We start from the raw sequence: 22,200 nt of genomic DNA, 5'->3' as shown, positions 1-22,200 counted from the left end.
GGAACCGCTGGGTATCGGTCCGGTTCCCAGTTCCCGGTGTGGAACCGCCCACCCGCCCACCCGGACCGAACCGGTAATATAATAATAATATATTTATTTTTTAAAATTTTAATTAAAAAAATCTGACAAAAAAAATAAAAAAAAAAAAAGAAAAACGTAACTAGACACTCATAACTCTCTGCTCTCTTATCTCTGGACACTCATTTGATGGGTATCCACTTGATTTATGGATGATGTGGTTAATAGAACCATTCATAGTATAGGAATTGTATGAAAAGTTATGTTCTTTTCTTTTTGTTTCGTTAATCCGATGTTGGTCCACATATTTTTTTTTTTATTTGTCCAGGAAAACTTGGTGGGACCGGTTCCATGGACCTGCCCGGGAACCGAACCGGACCGGCGGTCCAGTTCCAGGGCGGGTCCATGGAACCGACGGGCGGTCCTCGGTCCCAAAATTGAGGACCAACACTGTGCGGGTTGGTCCTAGGGTTAAGGGGTGGACCGGCCCAACCCAGACCATGTTCACCCCTAATTAAAATTAGCACATAATCATGTTAATTAAGCCTTAAAATTAACATTAACCAATCTAGAATCAATGGGGGCCATATGATCAATGTCCAAATCATCCAATTCAGCCACTACCACATGATTATTGCAGCCACAAGACTAACCCACGAATTTAATTAAAACAACCAATAAACAATCATAATTAGCCAAATTAAGCACAATTAGCAACATTAAACATATGCTCAAGCTCAAGTCATATAATCTACCTATCTTAACATTCAAATCAACCATATAATCATCAAATCCAGCCACCAACAAATCCTTAATTCAGCATCTACCAAAAACCCTAAATTAGCCCCTAAAATAACCCTTAAATTACCCTAACAACCCCTAAACACTATCCATTGGTAACCTACTAACCTAATCAAGATTTAGGGAGTTACTTACCACTAATTTAAGCTAAGAACCAAGCCAAAACTAGCAGCACAAGTCACGGCCAGATCTGGAATTTCCGGCGAACGGCGACGGCCAAACGGCGATTCGGCGAACGACGGCTAATCCGGGCGTGATCGGCGGCTTGGGGGTAGCTCACGGTGGCCCACGGCGGTCCAAGGGTGGTGGCATGAGGGTGTAAGGGTGGTGGACGGTGGTGGTGGGTGAGTTTCAGCCAAGGGGGAGGGAGAGAGAAAGAAAATGAAGAGAGAGAAAGAGCAAGGGAGAAAGTGAGGAGAGAGAGAGAGAGAGGGCTGAACATATCTCTCAAAATGGAGGGCTAGGATGAGTCCTTGGTGTCCAAGTATTGATCTAAGAGCTAGGAATGCATCTAGCAAAAAGGTTTCTAGAAGGGCAATTATGTAAATAACCAAAAAGGGCAAGGGCAAAGTTGTCCAAGAGGATTTTCGGCCACTAGGGGAAAAAGACCATTATGTCCTTCCACTCAACAAATAAACTCTAGAACACACAGGGGTAAAATCGTCTTTTCCAATTTCCGAGCCAATTTTCACTTTTTCAAGAATTTCTGAGCAAACCGATAATAAAGCGAGCTTAACGAGGCGACGTCCAATATAATAATTTTGATATCCTTGAAAGTTTGATACCTAAGTTCGGATTCCAATTCGTGGGCAAAATCGATCAAACGCGACTTTCGTGTATTTCAAACTAACGGGCGGCTTTTAGGGTTTACGCGTGTCGACCCGTGATTAATTTGATATCAATCCACGTTTAAGTTTACTCGAGCCATGGTGACTTCGGTTGTCATGTAATTACGAGGGTGAATCGCTAGTTCCGAATGACACAATCGTTAGAAATTGATTTTTGAAACGTTCGGAATGCATACAACGATTAAACGGATTCACTCGTGACTCAATTATATAACATTGTTAAATTGTTCCATGATCATTCTTGGATCGGCCTATAATGGCCAAAACTATCCCCTCGTCAATCCTTACGGTCGAAGTGTCGATCCAGGTTCGAGTTCTTGGGTCGTGGATACCGAAATCCTAACTAGCCATTCCCTAACGGTTAGTATTCTCAAGAATGGCCAATTCCAAGTGAGATATAACAGAAAATGCATTGATGATAATATCATTTCATAAATCCCGAAAGTGGGTCGAAATTCAGAATGTCACACACCTCAAAAAACAGCCCCAAACTGCAGTCCCTCATGAAGAACCTCTTCGTCTTTGAGCGAACCCTAATCGACGCTGCTGGAGGCAGGATCGCCGGCACATTCACTTACATGTGCTTGCACCTACTCAACACCATCAAGACCAAGGGCGCATCGGAACTGTACAAGAACATGTTCGATAAGTATGATAAGTGGAGCGAGGAGGAATTACTAGGAATTTTGAGCTGCAAGGCGTGCGACGGAGCCCTCACAGGATTTGGGCTCGGCTAGCCAAAATCCCTAGATGCTACAGTACCCCCAACCATGGGGAAGATGAAGTTCTTCATCGTGCCCATCTGCAAATTAGATTGGCCAAATAAAAATAAAAAAATGATAAAAAAGCATAATTAAATTAAATAAATTTTTAAAAATTATCCACGTCAGATTTTCCAGCTTCCATGTTGGATTTTCCGGCGTCCACGTCGGATTTCTAGCGAAGCAAATCGCCGTTGGCACTCAAGTGATCAATTTTTCAAATTTGTGGCTCTTAAGTGAGCAAAAAAAAAAGTTATGGCACTAAAGTGAGCGTCATACGAAAGTTGTGGCACTCCTGCTGTTCTTATCTCAAGGAATGTGCAAAGTTCATGAGCAGCGCAAAAAGAGAAAAGCCATGCTGCAAAGTTTCCGTCTTAAGCAAGACGTTAAAAGGCTTTATCTTGAGTCTCATTCGGACCTCAAGATTCTCGGGATGTAAAACAATGAAAGGGTATTCTTACCACCCGGAGGAAGATAAAGATTCAAGGGGAAATTGGGGGCACAGGGCATGCGGGCACCGGCGTGTTGAAATAAGATACGCATCCGTGGAGCCTGCCATCCTTGTATATCAAACGGACATGCCACGGAGGCCCTTGTCGGCTGTGGGAGTTTCGGCTCTTCTTTCTTGGTGAGACTACCTCTTAACCAAACACCAATGACCCAATGGATATGAGGTCAATGCAAGGAATGTGCAAAGTTCATGAGCAGCGTGAAAAGAGAAAAGCCATGTTGCAGAGTTTAGCTACACTATAATTCTACTGTATAATAATCTTGAGACTTTATTTTACAAATTCAAATTACTATCTTATATCCATAATTATTCTAATAAGCATAAAAAATATAAAAGAATCAAGTTCTGAAAAAAAAATCGTTCAAATTGGATTTTCGTAATTTAGTAATTCATCCATTAGATATAATTGTATGTTACTGTCCTTTTAAGAGTCACCGAATGAGTCTTCCCTCTTTGGCGATTGAGTCATTCTATGAGTTGATGGAAAGAGAGATGAGAGATATGGTTGCAAGTTTCTTTCCTTCGTCTTTTTCTTTTTTCTTTTTTGGCAAATTCACGTCTAATTTCCTTTAAGGTCTACATTGTGTGGATGGGAAGAGAGATATGATATTCTTGTTCCTTCCACTTTTAAAAAGGTTTTCTTTGAAAAAAATTTCAACCAAATATAACAAAATAGAACGGATAAATCAATATAACAATATATCCAAACCTGTCAATCAATAAGTTGAACTTATCAGTTGGATTCAATGTACCATGTTCTACTTCTTCTTTTTTCACCAAACCTATACTATATTGAATGTTTAAATGTCTGCCTCATAATTTAGGGACTCATTTATAATTCGAGCAAGTCATTTTAGTCACTTGCGGTATAAGCTGTTAAATGCTTTAATGATTTGATAGGGATGTCCATTATAGCTTGACTTAGACTTCTCCCAAGTCGTTTCGGTCACTTGCGATGAAAGCTGGAATATGCTTTACTTTTTTGATAGGGATGTCCATTATAGAAAGCAAAGTCGTAAGACCTTGACTAAATTGTAATGGGAAAGCGGCACGAAAATATTGGAAAAGAAAGCCGGCCTCAACCCCTCTTGGATGAGATTTTGCCTCTTTGTCCCGACAAAACGCTAGACTAAATACTTCTTTTCACTTGGCCAATACTCCGAAAATTGGTCAATGCAAGGACCCTTTTCCTTACGCGGATTTGAAAAAATGGATTGCAATTTTCTAAAGTCTGGGGTAACTTTATCTGGTCATATTAACCCTAAATTCAAGATCGAAGGAGAGAGAGGGATGGAGGCAGAAGTGGAAAGGGGAAAAGAAAAGAAAGGGAAGAAAAGACAGAGGGGAAAAAGGAAAACCAGAAAATGAATGTAGACTGTCCAATGACACATGTGGTGAGGTATCAACTTCCTAAGTGAGAAAATTTAAGATATAAATTTACCTCCTAGTAATATTAGAGAATATCAATTCTTTGAAAATTAGAGAATCTCAATTTAAACAATGGTTTCACCACCGTCCCGAGATGAACTTCAAGGGGAGTTTTACAGATTGCCAAGCAGATGCATGTAACCCTCTTGCAAGGTAGCACTAATGCTTTGCTCAAACTCTCGCAAACCATACTAGCTGTAAATTGATTTCTCAATTACTGTTAATCAAAAGAAATTAGAGTTTCACTAACCTACTCTAGGTCGGTTAAGAGACGAGTAAGGCATGAGAGGCAACCTTAATCTATGAACTAGAGAGTTCGGGCTTGGGAACTTGGTTACGCTAATTTTGCCCTATGCCCGTTAGATGTACCTTTTCTCTTTTAGAAAATATTTTAGTTTTATGCAATCTTCTTACACATTAATTAGATAAAGAAGCTCAATTACTTATTTAACATTGATGTTCCTAGAAAAAAAATCCTAAAATTGATTTACGTAATATATAAAAAGACTGTTGCTAAATCGTTGCAAGTGTACAATCATGTCTCAAAAGAAGGTTCGAGCCATACAGTAGGAAGGTTTTATGTGGAACATTAACTAATTACTTAATTATATGTGTTGACTAATTAAGAAATAAATAAAATGAAATCTTTAAGTATGGAAATTGAAGAGACATACTCTTTGTGTTTGTAATGATTTATTGAGCAGGGCGCTTCTCCTTCCAAGCACCCCATCAGTTTCCACTTACCTTTTTGGCAAGCATGTCCATTATAGAAAATAAGTGGAAAGACCTTGACTAAATTTATGTTTCTTTAAAGCAAAAGCAATATGAGGATGAAGGAAAAGAAAGGAGGCCCAGTCACTCAATTTCTCTTTCCATCTCATCTAATCTTGAATGAGATTTTGCCTCTTTACCCCGACAAAACGCTAGACTAATTGCTTATTTTCTCGATCAAGCACTTGGCCAATACTCCAAAGATTGGTCAATGCAAGGACCCTTTACCTTACGCGGATTTGAAAATACAGATTGCAATTTTCTATAGTCTGGAGTAGCTTTATCTGGTGATGTTAACCCCAAATTTAAGATCCAAGGAGAGAGAGAGGGACGGAGGCAGAAGTGGAAAGGGAAAACGAAAATAAAGGAAAGAAAATAAAGGGGCAAAAAAGGAAAAAAGAAGATTAAATCTAAACCGTCCAATGCACATGGTGAGGTATCAATTGGGAAAATTACCAAAAAAGTTATAAACCTATTACAATTGTGCCAATTCAGTCATTAACGTTTTGTATTTGTGTTAATTTAGTCCATCCGTCCAATTTTGGCCCGCAGGCACTGACATGGACGCTGGCCATCCGACTAACATTGACGTGGTAATTTTTAAATATTTTTTTTTCGAATTATTTATTTTATTTTCTTATTCTTTTTCCTTTTCTTTTTCTTCCCCATGGTGCGTCGGCCACTGGGAAAGGGCCCACGAAGCCCTACATGGGAAATTTTCTTTTGTATAGCCTGTCAAAATCCATTTTCTAATGGAAGTATATAGCAAGATATAGGATGAATAAACAATGTTCTTATACGTATAACCGTTGCAAAGTGTCATATTAACAGAAATAATGCAATTACCAAATTTGGAATATATTTTGCACCATGCTTTCATTGATTCTCATTGGCCTCCCTTTTCATCTGCGTATCCTTGTATGTCCTTTATAATTCACTTCATTCAATCATAATTGCTACTTCACTTATTTTTGCTAATGGCATCTCGACTCCCCTAGGCTAGTAGCCAAAACAAGCCCGAAAACAAAATTAGAAAAATCCACCCCAAGGACTGGCCCGTCTAAATCGTGCCTGAGAAATGTGGGGTCGGTTTGACTAGGCCAATGATGGTTTTCGATCTCTTGGTGGCTCCCAAATTTTATTAATTTTTAATTTTCATCTTTAGTATCACTAGTGTTGGAGAGGTGGATCTTTTAATATCTCTGTTTTTATCTTTGATGTTGAATGGGCTGGGCTTGTCCATAAAAGTTGTCCCCTAATTTAATTACTAGCATGCAAAATCCTTAAGCTCGGAACTATTCAACAGACCGGGTAATAAATCCCTTGTGAATTCATTGTTTTCCGGATACAAATATTTCAGACTAGTCAAGTTGGTAATTAGGTTAATCAGTGGCTAGTGCATCTAAGCTATGAGTCGACACATCTAAAGTCCATAACATCTTCATGTCGCCCACTGAAGTAGGTATTCTACCTTTTATTATGTTCCATGACAAGTGTTGACACCTGAATTTTTACCGGCAAGTCAAACATGTATTTTTGTTGTAAAAAGAAAGAGAGAGACATAAGAAATAGTAAGAAAAAAAATAAATAACAAATAGTAAAAAAGAGAAAGAAAATAATAAGAAAGGCTCCAACTTGGTCACAATTGAAAGGGCCGGGTCCAATTTGCGCAGCCCAGACCCGATCCACTTTCCACTCTCGCGGTTCAGCAGCTTCTCATGGTGGTTCCCTCTCCATCGCCCTCAGGCCACCGGTACCCACCGGCAATCGACCATCGCCGGCCACCAGACGCACGCAGAAATCACAGAGACCACATCCACAAAGAGCAGAGCACAGGCACAAGGGGAGCTCGGGGGAGAAAATTCCCTCTCGCAGAATTGGTTTCCAGAAGATTCTCCATCTTCATTCCCTCTTGGTCAAGTCACTTACAACCACCGTTAGCCGCCCGATCGCCACCAGTTCCTCCGCCGCCGTGAAGAGGCATTGTTCGCCCCTGTTTCAGAGTCATCGCTGCAGAAGTACTCTTTCAGTCTATTCCTCCCTTTGACGGTTCTAGGCCTGGGCGTTACCGTCCGTTACGATCTCTCTACTTCAGGCGATCAATCTCGACTAGTGATGGCTCTGGCAACGCATCCCTCTTCTATGCTCTGTTTTGGCTTCAGCCGAGCATGTTTCAGTGCATGGTCGTTTATCGCCTGTCCTCCGATTCGTCGATTTGTCTTTGATAATGCTTAAATGAACACCTCACTTTATACTCCTCACCCATTTGTTACATATTCTGGTCCGAGCACGTCGAACTTCATGTTCATCAGGTGTTCAATGTTTTGCCCAAGTGACTTCCAGTATTGATTTGCTTATGTCATTAGTCAATCTGAGAGTATTCTAGTGCGATTTGCATGGTTATTAGTTGACGCATCGACCCTGAGATACGATTTACTGATTTGATTGTCTGCTTGATCCTGTACATGTTGAGATCTTGTCTGTCGCCTCTCGCCTTGAGTTTATGTACACCGGATTTGTTTTGTAAGAGAGAGAAGGTGAATGCGAATCGGAGCATTCGAGAGAGTTCGGATTGGGCCTTTCTGTTTCGTTGTTCTGAAGGAGCATTTATCATTAATTAAACCGCCTTGTTTAGAGTTTTCTCTACTGTTTTTTTTGGATATTATGGGAATGGTGGAAGTCTCTTCTGTTGCATATCTTTCTTCGTGGCTGTTTGGGTGGACAAAATCTGCTTGATCAGTCTTTTTTATGTGCGAACTTTGGCTAGCGTCCGTGAATGCTTGTTTTGATGTTTTGGTCTCATGACAATGCTTGCTTGCTTGACTTCAAATGCAGAATCGAATTTAGTCTTACTCTATCAATGCTACGATGGGTGCTGGATTCTCTTTCTCTTAAAAATAATAATAATAAATAAAAAGGATAAAAAAAAGTCAAGTATTCATATTTAGGGACTATAATCATCCACGCCTTCTGTTTTATCCTTTTTTGAGTTTCACTCGGTGATTATTTTTTAGTAGGTTGTTTTGTTTAGCTAAATTTTGATTTTGACTCGGATTTCAAAACTAGATTGAGGGTTCATGTCCCAGAGCTCAAATAACAAGGTCACGTATAATCTTTGCCCGATTCATCCGAATACTTTCCTGCATTTTATATTTTGTCGTCTTTTTTCGTGCTTGAGTGATGTGATGTGATGTTTTAAGTTTTAGCTGACGGGTTTCTGTCCCGGGGCTCAATAACAAGTGTGCACATATCTTCTTCGCCCGACTTGTATCGAGTTTAATTTTCGCATTTTATTTTCGTCATCTTTACTTTTGTGCTTAATATCATTTTGATGTGTGGCTTTTATTATTTTGATATTTGTTATGATTTTTGTCTCATATTACCGATTGAAAAAATGCTTTCGCAAATAACCATCATTGGGCATTTAGTAGGACGTACAAACAAGACCGCACCGCATGAATCGTGTTTTTGCAATAAAACGAATTTAAGTACTCAATTGGCGCTAATTTGATGTTAGCATAACCAAGTTCTCGAACTTATATCTCTTGTTCGTAAAAAGTGAAACGTCTTCTCACCTTCTACTTGGCTCCTAATTGGCCCAAATAGGTTAATAGCAACTCCAAATTAGGTAGGATCTCATCGCTTAATCAAATCGAATCATCCAACGATGTGCCCGGTAGGATGTGGAAGAACCCGTGTCGAACGAGAGCGAGCATCTCAAATAGAGGGACTGCCCGTTCCCATTCAACATGACACTAAACCCGCTCCCTTTAAGAGAGCCGCCAGGGAGGGTTGCAACAAGTGTTCATCCCTAAGGTCGGGTTTAGGCTGCGGAGCAGTGGTCCTGCAATCCATGCCTTCGTCGTCAATTTGCAGCAATTCCAGCGCCAAATCCTTTATGTTAGTAGGATTCTTGAGACAGTAAAACCCGATTGGTTTGATGTTGCTAGTTGCACCCATAAGATAATTCACCTTTCATGTAACATTTACAAAAATTTGTGAATGATGGATTCCTTTTGATGGTTTATAAACTATTCTCTTTCAATTGTCAACCAAATCAAATCTTCTAAATTTTAAATTAGCAGGACAACGAATGCAATATGAACATTCTCGGATTCAAACGTTCAAAATGCATAATCAAGACTCAAATGCTTATAATCTTATCAAACAAAGGTTCTCCACTGTTTCATCGCATTTTTCCAGCACAAAATGCTTAGAAGAACAATCTTTACTGGGGAAATGATGGGATAAGCTTACGAACAAGACCTAATAGCACATACTGATAGTACAAGTTTAGGTAGAGAAAAAGAACCACCCAAAGGAGCGCCACCACATATGATCCTACAAAACTCCATAAGAAGGCTTCTCTCCGAGAATCATCTCCCTTGGTATGATGAAAAGATGGTAGTGTCCATCGTCCTTGTTTTGAGGCATCACAGCTTGTTAATGGTGGTCCACAAAGAAGAGGGTTACCTTCACAACTTTGCTTCACCAAAAGTTTCAAATTGACTTTTTGGTTTTGGTATCCTGCTTGACAAGTTGTGAGCCACCCTAAAATTTGACAACACGTAGAGCTCTATCAGTTGTGGAGGGATTGAACTGGTTAAGTTGTTGTAGGACAGGTCCAAGCTCTCTACATCCTTTAAATTGGAAAACGTTTTCGGGATTGATCCTATCAAATGATTATGTGACAGGTTCAATGCTCGAAGCTCACTTAAGTAGCCGACCCCTGGAGGAATAAAGCCCATCAAATTGTTCTATGAGAGATCCATTCCCAACATGAGTTTTAGAATGTTGCCCTTGTAAGATTCCAACCTACTCTTTGTCATGAAGTTTACTTCATCTAATCCATCCCTCAAGCCAGATGCGTCAGCTTCCCTATACGAAAACATCATTAAGAATCTGCCCTTATGGTCGAATGGTTCCCAGTAGTCTACCCAACCAGAAGATGTAGAAAATGCGTCCATAGATTCCCCATCATTTCCAAGTGTCAAATCTTTCAAACAAGAAGGAATTTTTCCATAAAGATTATTATTGGAGAGATCCAATATGCTCATATATTTCAACAGACATAGATCTAGAGGAATTGAACCTTCAAAATTATTTCCTTGCAGGAGAAGAACCTTCAAGTTCCGAAGTGAACCGATCCAACCAGGGACCTCACCTGACAATGCATTGTGTCTAAGATCCAATGTAACTATAGATGAAGCTCTAGAAAGAAACTCAAGAAAATGCCCAGCAAGTGTGTCATTTGTTAAATGCAAAAACCTCGTATCTATAACAATGGCACAAGGGGGTATATTTGGCCCAAGGTTGTTACTTGAAAGGTCTAGATGAACAAGATAATGTAAGTTGCATATGCTCAACGGTAAAGGACCTCTTAATAAATTACTCGACAGCATAAGCCCTCTCAAGTGTTGAATATCTCCAATCCAATTGGGAAGCGTTCCGGATAGAAAATTATGACTTACATCCAAAATCTGCAAGGATGAGCTATCTAATATAGCAGGTGATAAGTCCTCGATGAAACGATTTCTATCCAATTGCAAAAATGTCAAATTTGTCAAGTTAGAATACCCCAGTAGCATTTTGCCTTGCAAATTGTTGCCTGACAGTATCAATGTCATGAGTTTCATGTGCAATCTTTAGCAAGTGTCTCTGGTATCTCTCCCGTGAAGCCATTATCTGACAAGTCCAATGTATCGAGTAGCTTCATATTGCCCATCGAGGGAGGGATTCTACCTTTCAATAAGTTGTTTGATAGGTTCAAATAACTCAAATTCGGGAGGATAGAGCCAATCCAAGATGGAATCTCCCCTTCAATAATATTAGCAGACACATCGAACCACAACAAGTTGACAAGATTCAAACTGGAGGGCAAGTGAAAAGCACCCGACAAATTGTTGCTTGTGAGTTTGAACAGTTTAAGATTTACATTGTTGTCAAATAGCCAATTTGGGAAATTTCCTATCATTTCAGTGTTGCTAAGTTGAACATTTCTAAAGTCATACTGTTCTTTCAGAAAGCTGGGAATTTCGCCATTTGCATCTTTGTTGAGCACGTAGTTTGATAAACCAAACTCCGTCATTTGAAATGAAGGAAACCAAGTGGGCTCTTCCATATGTACTTCCAGATGATTGCGGTTGTTGAGGAGGTGGAATATCTCAAGGTTAGAATTATTGGCTAGGGAAGCAAGAGAAAGTGAGCCTTCAAAAGCATTTCCAGAAAACACAATATATTCAAGTGACTTGAGATTATAGAGGAGACATGAAGGAATGGCCTCGCTGAAGTTGTTATATTGAACATCAAGCACAAGGAGTGAGGTCATATTGCATAGGCATGAAGGAAAAGGACCCCAAAATCCATTACCACTTATGTCCAACTCTTCAAGGTTCCTCAATACGCACAAGCCTATCGTATTGAACACTGCAAATATGAGATACGTATCCCTATATTGCTGAACTCTTTCAAAGCCTCATCATAAACAATTATTTTTAAACATATAATATTTGAGTGTTTCAGTATAGAATCTATACATACATAAACAATTATTCTTAAACATATATTATCAAGCGTATGTACAATTTTATTAGAGAGTTATGCATAAGAATATACGAAAATATATTGTTTAGGAACTTATGACCAAAGTATGCATAAGAATTAGACATGTAGAATAAGAGATTTGTTAGGATTAAATATTTGCTAAAGCGACCATAAAAAATTACTAGGTAAAACTCTTAAATGAGCTGCCCATAACTCAATCTCATGTGAGTTTTACCCCAATATAAAAACATTTTTTTACCAAAATATGCATTGTTCTATTAGATAATTATGCATAAGAATATACGAAAATATAATGCTTACAAACTTATTATGAGAGTATGCATAAGAATTACAGACATGGAATTAGAGATTTGCTATGATGAAACATTTACTAAAATGATCATAAAAGGCAAATTATAGGGTGAAGCTTGCACGTGAGAGTGCCTCGTGGCTCAATCTTGTTGAAGTTTTACCGACTTACAAGTGTATATGAATCCAACTACTACGTAAACATAGTACTTGTAGTTAATCTAACCAAATATTAAGAAAGTATGACATTTATTGGTTGCAATATGTGGTAAACCATAATCATTTTTTTAAAAAAGAAATGGTGTTTGTTATAGATATTTGTCACACCCCGAACCCAAACGAGCTCGTGACACCCCTTCAATGGTCGTGTTGAACGCGACGTCCCTGGACGCATTGCCAACCCAAACGAAACACGCGAAGACAAACGCAAGCGGAAGCGGAAATAAAACAACCCAGACAAAAGATAATGACATAGGGATTGTCACAACCCGATTTTTGGACCTGGGAAGCTGCAGGTAAGTGGTAATGGATTGGGCAAGTGATACGACCTGAGGGTCGATAATTGGATGGATGGTATGATCGGAATGTGTGTACTGAGGCTTGGTCATGGTTCAATCGAAAGATTGTTCATGATTTGGTCTAGGGATCGACAGTGGAATGACTCCCTGATGGTGCGCATCGATTAGAGTGATATGGCTATGGAAAGACCCTTCGACCATAAGGGCCGTTAGTGAGACGGTCCGGGGTGATCATGGATCAATGCCGTGTCGGCATGTGTCGGTCGCGGGTGATACCGCACGACCATGTTTCGATCACGGGTGACCATGAGTTGATCCCGGGGTACCATACTTCGTAAGGCTACATGACAACCGAGGGTCGATCATGAGTCGTTGATACTCGAACGTGGACCGGTAGAGAATCGGCCACGGATCGTTGCGTTAAGTCGGGTAGGCCATGGATAGGCCATGTGCGAGGCTACGAGCCTAATGGCTAGGCCGCGGACCGGCCATTGTGCCAGCCGCGCCGGCCAGGCCGTGTGCCCGGACATGATCGGCCTTTGTGCTAGTCAGCTAGGCCACGGACCGGCTACATGCTCGGCCGTGTGCCGGCCATTGTGCCCGACCTTCGTGCCAAGTGTTGTACCCGTAAGATCCGACTCCGACCAAGTCCCGTGTCCGAGAAACTTAGCCATGAATCGTGCCTTGTGCCCATCCATGAGCCGCAGCATGTGTGAAGCCCATGACCTGACCCCTCGCTCGTGTGGCCCAATGTGATGCTCGGCACGTTGCCCGTGTAGCCGGCGTAGTGCCCGGCCCCTTGCTCGTGTGGCCCGGCATCGTGCCCCGGCGCACCACTCGTGCGGCCCGGCATCATGTGGCCCAGCGCGGCGCTCGTGCAGCCCGGCGCGGAGCCCGTGCAGCCCGGCACAGAGCCCGTGCGCCCGGCCATGTGCCTAACCGTGTGCCCGTATGGCCCGGTAGCGTGCCAGGCCATGCGCCCGGTCAGACCAAGCCACACGCCGGATTAGCCTGTTGGCTTGAGCTTATCCCATTCAACTTGAATCTTGTCTTGGTTATGTTTGGTGATATTTGAGGACGTTCTCGCGCCAAACCTCAAATTGAATGGGATTATTATACTTGTTTTATCACAGAAAACCCTCGGAAAATAGAGAAAACAAGTATGATGCGGGTTGCGATTTTGGCATCGATTAGTGAATTTTGTGCACCTCGATTGACCCGAGTTAATTGTAGGTGAAACCAGTATTTTTTAGACGACTTAGATCGGTTTCACGGTTTGGAAAATTGTAGAACGAACTAGAAGATAAGGTTGGACCAAGTCATATCTTCTTCTCCAAGCCATATTAATTAGCTTGGACTTTGAGGCTCCCTTCATCATGACTTGCATTAATTAGTTGGACTTTGGAGGCACCACCATCATGACATGCATTAATGGCCTAGAGTGATGACCAAGAAAGGTCTTCTTTAAATAGGGAGAAAGAGAGAGAGAGACTCACATGAAGCCCTTCTCTTTCACGCCATTCTCACGCCACTCTCTCCTCACACACTCGGCCACCCTTCTCTCTTGTTTCCTTGCTTCTTGTTCATATCGAGAAAGAGAAAAAGAGAGAGAGAGCTCACCGACTAGCCCGTGTCTCTCCTTGTTGTTCAGTCAATAGGAAGCCACATCCAAGGCCCATGTGTTTGTGTTCAAGCCGAGATTCGCCGAGACTCCCGTGTTCCTTTCTTGTTCTAGTTTTATTTCATAATGTAAGTGAATTCCCTAATACCGGGAAAGGATGTTGAGATGCGCTCTGACGTGGTTTACTTGGACCGTTTCTCGATCGTTTGGTTGGTCGTAGTTGGTTCATTTCCTTGGTTTGATCATGTTTCCTATTTGATGTTGTTTTGAGATAAAACCAAGCCTTGGTTGGTAAAGTATACATGATGTAGCCATGCGTGATGTTCTCTTATGAACTTTGCTATTGATCTGCCATTGATGTAGGTGCAGTAAGGGCCGACTTATGTTAACGGCGATCGATATATCCTCGCTTAATATTAGTGTTTTCACTTGCTGAGTCTCCCCGACTCATCCCCCGTTGTCTCCCCTTTTCAGGTCCGTAGGATGGTATCTCCCCCAGCCCGCGTTGGCAATCCCGTGGAGATGAGAGCCGAAGTGCTTACCGTGATAGATGTCAGAGAAGACCAGCCTACCGCCGAATCACGACGCTTGTGATATTCGATGAGGGCCCAACGAACTTGGTGCCTCATCCGTACGTGGCGTGGTATCACTACGCGAACGGAGAATGGGTTGATCCCTATGTGGATTCAACGGTGCTTTGACGGTGCGAGCGGGCCGGCTCTAGGACAAGGCCACGGGTGGGATGTGAGATGGCCAGGGGGACCAGACCGAGGTGGAGATGAAGAAGCGAGGAGCGAGAAGCCATAGTGGGTATAGGATAACCCAAGTTAAGTTTTGCTATCCTTAGTTGGCCTGTATTTAATATGTTCGCATGCGTTGTAAACATAAAGTTTGCTCATGATGCTTCTTGTCTTATTTCCGTTGTGTGTATTGATTGTGATTGTCCCGAGATATGCTTCCGCTTGTGTGTAACGAAAGATAATAATGAACAGAACGTCACGTTAAATGACCCTGAGGTGGGGGTGTTACAGTGATAGCACAAAACAATAATTTCATTTATGCCATAACAACCCAGGCTACTAACGAATAAACTACGTTCAGCAAAAGGGGACGGTGATTGGATAGTCTACTTCACTATACAAAGGGGGGCATACAAGAAGGGAAGCAATATCGATGTCCACTACCACTTCCAATCTCCGAACCGCTTATGACGACTGTTCGCCACTTCAAGCTTGAAAATGTTTAATAACGGGAATAAGATAAATCTCAATAAGTAGACAACCTAAACCCCACCTAGGCCAATGCGTACCCAGACAAGTCTCAACATGAAATCTAACCATCGACATACTAGAAATCACATAAACATACTTACCTCACTTCTAATCATGCCCCAACTCTGTATTTTAGTCAAATCACTATAAGTAATAATATTCCAAGAACACATCATAATCACTCGAGCGCAATACACACGTGCGTTCACCCAATTCAATCAAGCACGTTCCACGTGCATGTCCATCCAACTATCCACGACTCGCGTAAACACGCCTCAGGTCCTTTCCCATAGCCCGCGTCAACACGTCTCAGGCCCATTCTCACAGCCCGCGTCAACACGCCTCAGGCCCTTTCTCACAGTCCACATCAACACGCCTCAGGCTCTTTCTCACAGCTCGCGTCAACACGCCTTAGACTCAACTTTCTTTCCAATGACCTACGTAAACACGCTTCAGGCCCAACTTTCCTTCCACTGACCCGCGTAAACACGCCTCAGGCCATTCGGACAAGTGCATACGCCACATTATTCAATTAATTACCACGTCTTTCACATAATCAAATATCACGCAACCATTTCCAAATGACCACAACACAATTCGCCATACTTATGCCAAAGAGGCCACAGTTCCACTAATTAAAGTCACACTTGCACTCACAAACGGTCAATCAAGGTTAACCATTACTCATCATCAAATCATCACGTGAGCACACAATATCAAGCATTAAATCAACCCGTAATTCAAATAACCACCAGCCACACTTAGCTCGTCATTCTGATACAATAAGGCCCACATTTTACTCCAAAACTTGTCCAATATTAGTCCACTGGGCTAGCTAATGTCCCAGCTCGTGACAACCCCTAACTCGGCCTTAAAACCAGCCCAACAACTCGCCCTATGACGGCCCCAAATCAACCTCTACATTAGTCACATATAAAAAACACGAACCATCACCAAATCGAATATTTAATCACACACGAATAATTAATAAACTTGACATAAATTTTCAGCATTATACGACCTCCAAACCAGCCACAAAACCAGCCCTAAACCGCCTCGGTTCAGCCCACAATTCAACCCCAATCACCCATCCCGAACCAACCACCGTTTACTTCACTAATCCGCATCAAAACAGCCACCAAAACCATGCTGAACAGCCCACGGCAGCCACCATATCCACTATATTCAGCCCACACACAAACCCCTAAAGGAGTCTAGCAATACCCATCATCCTAAGTTGAGATTAAGAAGTCGCTTACCTCAATTCGGAACAAGAAAACCGGACAAGGGCAGCGGAGAAAGAAGCCGAAGCAGCCACGTCGTCGCCGAGACAACAGGGGCAAGCGGCGGCTGGGACGGTGGGCAGGGAATGGGGTTGAAGCAGCTGCGTTGTCGCCGGAACGGCAGGGGCAACGGCTGCTTGGCTGGACGGTGAAGAACAAAGCCAGCAAGGGCGGCGACAAGAAACAGGGGAGGGGCAGATGGCCGGAGCAGGGGGGATAGTACGGCGGTGGCCATAGCAGCGCCGGCGGTAGCAAGGGCAGCGACAGAGCAAGGGGGAGGACGGGATGGTGGTGGCGAGCCGGTAAGGACAACGGCAGTGCGCATCGATGGCTGGCAAGGCGGAGTAGGGGGTAAGCCAGAACAGGGGAAGGGGGAACCGGGGGTCTCGCCGGAGCAGCAACAGCAACGACGGCGACGGGCCAGATGGACGGCGACCACGGCGGACGATGCACGGCGGAAGGACGAGCTGCGGTAGCTGCTGGTCGAGCGTCTACGAAGAGGAGAGGAGGAAGAAGAAACAGCTGGGTCTAAGGAGGACAGCAGCAGCAGACGGCGGCCCGAGCTGGGACGAGTGGCCGGACGGTGGCTACGGCGGACGACGGGCAGCGGCCAGACGAGCTGCGGCAGCTGTTGGTCGGGCGGCGCGCGAAGGAGAAAGGGGGGAGGGCTCGGCTGAAACCGAAGGAAGAGAGAGGGAGAGGGGAAAAAGTAACGAGCGGGAGAGAGAGAGAGAGAGATCAAAAAGTCAACAACCCACTCAAGTGCAATCCAAGGGCTCACAATTAGTTTTGTTGAGCAAGTTAGATCCAAGAGCCACGAAAAATTCCGAATTTCAAAATAAAAGAAAAGACTAAATAGACACTAAATAAAATAAATCAAGAGGAAGGTATACTGATCAAAATTCGCACCCGGTCCAAATTTCACTTTTCGATAATTCCGGGCACTATTGATGTTGGCCACAATAATATTGACACCGTCCAATTAAATTCGTCATGAAACCCTGAGAAATTCAACACCAAAGTTCGGGTTCTAAATAACGGCCAAATTCGATCGAATGCGATTTTAGCGAAATATCTAATTTAAAAATAACCCAAGAGTGATCAGTTCTGGGCAAGATTTTATTATAAGCGCACTGACGAAATACATGTTTTATAAATCCCAAAAATGGGTCGAAATTCGGAATGTCACAATATTTAGATATCTTCCTTTATTTTCTATATCTCTCGATGTTGCATGTATCTAAGAAATTCTCCATATCTCCATTTTATTGTGCAGATGTTACCTTAATAATCATATAATAAAACCTATAAATAAACTCATGTACTCTTCATTTGAAGAGATACAATAATATACATAATATACAAATATTACACATTTCTTTTCTGCTTCGTTCTTATCTGTGTCTTTAATGTTTCTATATCTCAGTATCCATGTACCAATTCGTTATAGTTTACTTTTGAGTTTTGAGAAAGGCCCTTCCGCTCCTGCCTAACCATATTGCCCTCACTCCAGGAGCTAGGAGCCATTTATGAAATAGTAACTTGTTATCATGTTTTGTATGCATTATAAAAAATGGAAAGATGGACCATATGATGGCTCCAAGGATCACGATACGTCAAATCAAGTAATATACATAGTATTTCAAATATGACAATCAAATGGATAATCTATCCCCCTAGCTAAAATTTACTAAACTTATGAAGAAAAATATTGCACTACTATTGATGAATCATATACACAGTAATGGTAATGATAATGTTGAAGAAACTGGATATGCAGGAAGAAATGAAAAATTATAATAGGGTAAAAGAATGAAATAGTTATACTAAAAGAATTATTTCAAAAATTGTTCATTCTATGTGGCTATTTTAGAGGGAAAAAATCTATGTTTGATGTATTTCTATCAATAGAATCAAACAAAATTTCACAACATATGAAAAATCAAAGATTTATGAAACGCAATAATTCTACTAATAACACTTGCAATCCCTGAAGTTTGGCCATCAATATGTAAACTTTAAATATTGTTTGATTTTGATTTCTATTTAACTCTTGCATTTAATTTGGTTACGATTCTTTTACAAAATTTGGGCTCCTTCAGTATATAGTTATTTCGCATTATTTATATCTTTTTAGCAGTAAGTCTCACAGTTTACTTATGGCTTCAATAGACATTTAACTTAGCCCTCGCTGGGGTTAAGTTATTTGAAGAAAAAGTGCAGCCAAAATATGATCTCCGAAGGATGTTGAATATAATGCAGTCATGCCTTTTATGCTCAAGACAATCTTACCTTATCTTATTCTAAAAAGGTGATAGGTTATCAATAATGATAAACGTAAGTGATCTTCAAAGAAGTAGCTTCCAATAATTTCGAAGCATTCAATCCACAATATTTGATGGCTAAGGCCTTAAGAGATGTTATCCTCATGATGTCTACGAGGGCATCATTGACCAAATTGTTAAAAGAAAGCTCCAACACCTTCAGATTCACACCTGTGATTGACAAAAGGTTCTCAATATCTGATGGTATGTATCAAGGTATGGTCTTCTATTTTACATGTACCTTCAAGCTGATTGGAAGACAAATTATGGGCCTTCGTTGAAGTTTGCTTGTACAATGAGGGGACTCGTTCTAGGTGATTGAAAGATAGATCTAGCTGCTTCAATTTCTTCAGGTGTAACGTTCCGTTTAAATCTGATTTTGGAAATATCCACGAATAATGATTTATTAATTATCTACAAATATTAGGTGTCTAATTATCTTCAATTTTTCAAGAATACTATATGATTATGATGAGGAGGATACATTTATAAGCAGAAACCAGTTGGTCCAACATATCCAAGCATAAAAAAAGTCCTCATCACATGACTTTGTAAACCAAGTCCATAATCAAATTACTTATAATCTTAACAATATCTATTAGACATGGTTCTAGCAGAGGTGAGAGAACATTCAATCATGTGCTCCCCCGTGACATTTGACTTTACCTCTATGATGGCAAAAAAGTCGGCATTTCGCAAATCATTGCTTACTAAGTTAATTGTATATTTGCTCTTCGGAATAATCCTCCTCCTGGAGATGAGTCTCCTAATTAATTTATGATATGTGCAATCAAATGCTTTAAGAACTGCATCATTTCTGCAATCTTGTATGACATTCTTTATTATTCAAACACGGTGAGTAAACGATTATTTTGAACATATTTGGAAAAGGAAAAATGAAACAAATAAGAGAGAGAGAGAGAGAGAGAGAGAGAGAGAGATTCACCTGAGAGAGAATTATGACTTAAATCCAACACTTGAAGTTCCTCTAGAGGAAGGAATAAAGAGGTGTGAATAACCCAAGGCCAAGGCGGTTCCCAATTGCGCACAACAAATTTCCCACGGTGTGTACCATTCAAATATAGTTGAGTCACTCGTGAAGAGGTATCATCGTACACGATGCCTTCCCAGTCGCAACAGTCACCATCGCTGTCTCGTCAAGACGGAAGAGAAGACCCATTCGGGTGGTTGAAGGCGGCCTTAATCTTGAGAAGTGCATTCCTCTCTTCTTCCAAGCACCCCATGCTTCTTCCACTCCCCATCAATACCAGCAACACCCAAGTCCACGAACACAGTAAAAGACACTTCATGTTTATACGGTGTTTTGTGGGTTATATGTTTCTCTGCTTCACCATGTGGAAACTGACAAGGGTCATCTACTTATTTTATATGTGCAGAGTCTTTCCCTTTCGAGTGATTTTCTCGTTGGGCAAACTCAAGTCTTCTGGAGCCAATTTCACGGAACACGTGACTTGACCCAGAACTTCCCCAAAAGAGAGACGAAAATAATAAGATGAATATTATAAATTGATAAAAAATGATTATTAGCAAATCGACAAAAAAAAAGTTACGAGTGATTTCACTAAAGTAATAAAGAAAAAAAAATACGTTCCCAAGTATCATTCCTGAATAAAATGAGATAAATAACTAAGACTTGATGCTGATAAATTTTTAGTATAGGTGTTGTTTTATCAAGAAATATCACATAATCGGCTTTTGTTTCAACTAGTTGAAGAAAAATGAGAAAACTTCGTTCAATTTGATAACGTGATCAACACAATACTGATCAACACTCAAGATATTTTATATTTAACTTGAAGTATCAATGAATGCAAAATCGGTTAACTATCAATCCTTTAGAATAATATAAAAAATATATATAGTCTTAAACTCCTGGTTAGAATCTTTTTAGCCGCCACGCCACAACAGAAGCAGATCCATTCGGGTTGTGTAAGGCTGATTTAAACAACTTCCACTTCAGCTTCCACTTCCCTTCAACATCGACACCATCCAAAAGTCCACCTGCACATGCTTAGTACAATTGGACGACACTTAATTTTCTGCTGGGGAACCTCTTCAAGTCAAAGATGCAACACGTCTCATCCTCCCACCCCGTCATTAATGCTTGTCATGACCCATAAATTTTCCAAGGAAAAGTATGCAAAGCATTTTTCTCGTTATGTTGAGAATTAAAGACATGAAAATGATAGAGGAGAAGGCAGACACCACAGTTAATTCAATCGCTGTGACATAAAACCAATCAAGGTTCATCGTGGAAATTGAATGTTCAATAATAACAGCAGATACAAGAGCGTATGTGGAAACCTATTTAGTTTATTGTGAGGTTCGCAGATCATTTGCGCTCAATGAATGTGATCCATTACATTATGTGGGTTCTATGTTGAATAACTTGATTTATTAGTTAGAAGGCATTGATTTTATTATGTTCTGGGTCCATGTGCAAAAGTTATTCTAAATCTTGTCCATAAATAAGAATAAGTGCGCTAGAAGTCTTAAACTTGTCGCAAAAGTACAATTGAATCCTTAAACTTTCAAAAAATTCAACCAAGTCTTAAAATTTGTTAAATCGGTGTAATCAAATCCCTCAGTAAACTCGTCGCTGTCGTAAAAGTGCAATCAACTCCTTAAACTTTCAAAAAATACAACAAATTCTTAAAATTTGTTAAATTGGTGTAATCAAATCCTTCAGTTAACTCTATCTAGTTTCACTAACAAAAAATGCTGACGTGACTTTTTTTTCTATTACTTTCCTAAGAAAGCGTGGCATCGATGAGGTGTCTGTCAAGCACCATATCGGGAAGAAACTTGAAAATTAGAAAAGAAAAAGGATAACAAGATTATTTTTAAAAAATAAAAATAGGATAAAAGAAAAAAGTATAAGCATTAAAAAAAAATAGCTAAGAATTTAGGGGGACAAAAAAAAAGGCAAAACCTTGCTGCACGAGTCTCGTCAAGCTTGGCCATGACCACCAACTTCCAGGCTTTTTCAAGATTTTGGCCATGGCTTCTCGAGTTTCATCGAGCTTGCAACCGTTGCCGCTTCAGCTTTCAGGCTTCAGGCTTCCTTAAGCTCGCATGGTTGGGTTAGGTGGTTGGGACTTTTTGATCGGCTGTGGAATTATTTCCTCCTTGTCTTCTTGTCATTGTTGTCCTTCTTTTTGTCAATTTAAAA

General features: G+C 40.9%; 1 pseudogene; it reads right to left on the bottom strand.

Annotated features, from left to right (window-relative positions):
• Positions 1-9,366: 9,366 nt before the first annotated feature.
• LOC115668762 (receptor-like protein 13) lies at positions 9,367-20,383 on the bottom strand (annotated as a pseudogene).
• Positions 20,384-22,200: the final 1,817 nt, after the last annotated feature.

This window comes from Syzygium oleosum, unplaced genomic scaffold (assembly GCF_021117445.2).
Source record: "Syzygium oleosum isolate NSW1041296 unplaced genomic scaffold, Sole_v2.1 Sole_v2.42, whole genome shotgun sequence".
Taxonomy (NCBI): Eukaryota; Viridiplantae; Streptophyta; class Magnoliopsida; order Myrtales; family Myrtaceae; genus Syzygium; species Syzygium oleosum.
Note: the sequence above shows the minus strand (reverse complement) of the source record. Positions and strands in the feature narration are given on the sequence as shown.